Here is a 4215-nt window from a genome sequence, read left to right as displayed (position 1 = left end):
CTGTACTGTATGCTAAGGATCTAATTGTTTCAGCCACAATATTTGGCGGTTTTTCTGGCTCCTGTTATTGTTTGGTTTCACTTATGACTCCTGACCTTTGTCAAACCTAACATCTCCTTAGTTTCCTACAGATTTCACAATGATTAAAAGCAAACTATAACTACAAAGCTTCTACTTATTAATTCTAAATACCTAACTTATAAGTAAAATTGGCAGGCAACCATTATAAACTCCATCCGGGATGCAGAAGAGCCACATACCAAAGTGCCACAGAAGCACACAAAGCAGGATAAGAAAAAGGGGGCGCCGGAGGCATAGACCCGAAGGTCGCGAACCTCCCTTTCCCGCGGGACCTGGGCCAGGCCCGGGCCACCTTAGCAGGTTGCTACGCGGGCGACACCGTTGACGGCGTGGCAGTGTGGTTCAGTAAATGAGGGGAAAAAAAAGTTCAGGTTTTTGCAGCCTGCGGAAGAGGCTGGTATGTAGTGAACAAGCTTTCTAAGTTTGGGGGCCAAGGTCCCATAGGACAGGAACTTTTCTTGCACGTGACAGACCCAGGTTTCCACCCAAGCGTAATCCCTGAGCATCACCATCACCGGGTGTGGCCCCCAAACAAAACAAAACAAAAAGCACGCTAAATGGTGGGTACTTCGAATTTGTACAAATAAAGAACTAGGGCGTAGAGGAGGTCAGTAATTTGCCTAAGTTGTGAATGATGGAGCTGGGAACTCACCCGGGGGTATGACTCCGTAGTTTGTGTTCTGAAACATGAGGTTCTAGCAATGAGAAGGGTATGCCCACATGAAAGACTTTCTTAGGAAAGTGGGTGGGAGGAGCCCCGAATTAACTGATGTGGAAGCTTCTAGCATTCAAAGATATCAGTGCTTAAAGTGTCAGCCCTGAAGGGTTCAGGAGCTGGAGGGAATGTCTTAGTTACAGAAGCCCCAGCTTCAATTCCCTATGCCACACAGTCCCCTAGAACCGTACAGGGAGCGACCTTCCTCCTCCTCCGCCCCCAAAACTACAACACTTCCAGTGAGGCCCCCAAACCAAACAACCAAAGAAGGTATCAGTATTCTCTGCTGCGGTAAAGTCTATATCAGCAGGCGGGCTGGCCTGGTTTCTGGAAGTGAGATGTAAGATGCAAGTATGTCTCAAGAGACTGAGTTCCCCCCTCTCCGGTTGCTCCCATCACTTCCTTTCCTCCAGGCATTTCCCCTGGGGGGGGGTTGGATACCCCTTGGGGTAGATGCTTAGTACGAAGCAGCTTATTTATTGGTTTTGTTTGTAGGCCACAGCCAGTGGTGCTCAGGGGACCGTTTGAAGTGCCATGGATTTAACTTGGGTCGGGCATGTGCAAGGTAAGTGACTTAACTTCTGTGCTATCTTTCTGGTTTATATTAGTTTATGTGATTGATGCTGGTGTGTGTGTGGGGGGGGGTGCCATACTAGGGTGCTCAGAGATCACACAGAGATCACGGAACCTTACTTCGCTGGGGATTAAATCCTGGATCCTGAGGCTGGAGAGATTGTACTGTGGGTAGGGCGTTTGCCTTGCATGCGGTTGACCTGGGTTCGATCCATGGCATCCCCTATGGTCCCCCAAGCCTGCCAGGAGCAATTCTTGAGTGCAGGGCCACAGGTAACCCTTGGACATTGCCGCAGACTGGCTCGGTCGGGAACCACCAGGCTGAGGGACGTGGGAGAAGGTTTACAGGAAAGCAGGAGATTCGGCGATGACAGACAGACACCAACACAAGAGAGGTTGAGTGCTGCTGCGATTTTACTGAGCACAGAGTTCCTTTTTTATACAGTCAAGGCAAAATCATAGAACAAAGGGCCAGAATACAATCGAACATTACATCATATCGTGGTCACTTATTGGTGACATATTCCAAAAAATATCGAGGGACAAAAACACTTTCTTAATACACTTCCTGCTTCAAATTAGGACAAAACATTTACCTATGAATTCTTTACAGTGATTACACAGGATTTAATGTCTAACCATGGTTCCCCTTTCTACAGAGTTCTTTATCATTGTTTTTCTTCAGCAACTTATGTTTTCATCTGACAGGGTCTTAACCACACATCACAATCCAGGAAGGGTCTCGGACCTTCCCATATATTGGTTTGCAACACTTTGTTTTTCTGTTAATAAACTCCAGGATGTATGTACTTAGACCAGTTTTTGTATGGGGGGATAGAGGTTTCACAATGTCCCTCATTCTCTCAGACGGTAACTTATTGTTTTCTTTTATGTTAGGCACCCTTGCTTGAAATTAAGGGCTGTACTGTATGCTAAGGATCTAATTGTTTCAGCCACAATATTTGGCGGTTTTTCTGGCTCCTGTTATTGTTTGGTTTCACTTATGACTCCTGACCTTTGTCAAACCTAACATCTCCTTAGTTTCCTACAGATTTCACAATGATTAAAAGCAAACTATAACTACAAAGCTTCTACTTATTAATTCTAAATACCTAACTTATAAGTAAAATTGGCAGGCAACCATTATAAACTCCATCCGGGATGCAGAAGAGCCACATACCAAAGTGCCACAGAAGCACACAAAGCAGGATAAGAAAAAGGGGGCGCCGGAGGCATAGACCCGAAGGTCGCGAACCTCCCTTTCCCGCGGGACCTGGGCCAGGCCCGGGCCACCTTAGCAGGTTGCTACGCGGGCGACACCGTTGACGGCGTGGCAGGACATTGCCAGGTGTGCCCCCTCACAGTAACCCAAACCAACCAACCAACCAAACAAAACCCTGGATCCCTTCCTTAGCAGGTAAATGGCAAATAAAATGGAAAATTCAATCCAGACGGGAGAAGTTGTTAAACAAGCTGAGGGCGTGGGATCAGTGCCTGGCACTCCATATGGTCCCCTGAGCATTGCCATAAGTGACTCTGAGCACCAGACTAGGAGTAGTCCTGCCAAGTGTGGGCATCAAATAAAATAAATAAAATAGGATATCTGTATTTAACCTCCAGGAGTTTGTTGAGGGGACTGGTAAACTGAATTCAAAACAACAGTTAAATTCTGGGCCCTGTCGATACTGGGGTGGAATTGAGGGTCTTTAGGACCTTTGCATGCCCACAGGGAGACTCACAAATCCTTAGAGTCCCAAGGATAAATAGGAATTAGGTAGGAGGAGCAGGAAAAGTTCCAGGAACTTAGGGGAGTGCTGGGTGGTGATCTGGTTGAATGCTGCAAACCAGATTAGAATGAATTGTACCCTGAGGATGAGGAGGAGGTTTTAAATTCTGGAGAGACCAGGTCAAATTTGCATTCTAGGACATCACTCCAGTCTCAGCAGTCACTACAAACGAGGTCGTTGAACCTGAGGCTGGAGAGGAAGCAGGAATCCAGCAGGGAGGTGCGGCTCTGGTCCAGGTATTGGGGAGGGTCGGCTTTAGGGTGGGGGGCGCTGCGGGATGGAGGCTTGAATTCACGCTTAGGTGTTTGCACGGGCGCTCCCTTAACCGTCTGGTTCCAGCTCTCCACTCCCTTTGCTATATGGGCAACTCTTGGGCCGCCCTGGCCTGAGCTCGGCAGGCCTCCGTCCCAGGACGAGGGTGGCAGGGTGGCACCTCCCAGCGCACCGCCCCACCCGCGCCCTCCGCTCTGGGAGGCCGGCTCCAAGCTGGGGCCAGTCCCGCGGCAGGCTCTGCTGGGTCGCTTGCTCCGCCGGGTCGCTGGCTCCGCCCCGCCAAGGCCCCGCCCCGCCCCACGCCGTCGCAGACTCCGCCCCTCGCCGCCGAGGTTCCGTTCAATCCCGCCCCGGCGAGGCTCCGCCCGTCTGCAGCTCTGCCCCGCCCACCTCGGGCCCCGCCCCACGCCCTCTCAGGCCCCGCCCCTTCCCTCCGTAGGCCCCGCCACACGCCGTCGCAGACTCCGCCCCGCGCCGCCGAGGCTCCTCTCTATCCCGCCCCGGCGCAGGCTCCGCCCCTCTGCAGGCTCTGCCCCGCCCCTAGCCCTCGCAGGCCCCGCCCCTCCCGCCGCAGGCCCCGCCCCGGGCCCGCCTTCCCGTCTGCGCGCCAGGTCCGGGCGGCGCCGACGCGCTTGGCGGGAGATAGGAAAGTGCTTCTGTGCGCGCCGGCGGCGGCCCCGGTGCCCAAGGACAGCAGCTGCACCTCTGGCCACGCTGACGCCCCCCGGAGCGGCTCCGGGGCCCGGAGCGGCCGAAGCAGCCCACGCGCCGGCCCCGGCCCGGCTC

Source organism: Sorex fumeus, unplaced genomic scaffold (assembly GCF_029834395.1).
Source record: "Sorex fumeus unplaced genomic scaffold, SorFum_2.1 ptg000044l, whole genome shotgun sequence".
NCBI classification, from domain to species: domain Eukaryota; kingdom Metazoa; phylum Chordata; class Mammalia; order Eulipotyphla; family Soricidae; genus Sorex; species Sorex fumeus.
The sequence above is the reverse complement of the archived record's forward strand: the minus strand, read 5'-3'. Positions refer to the sequence as shown.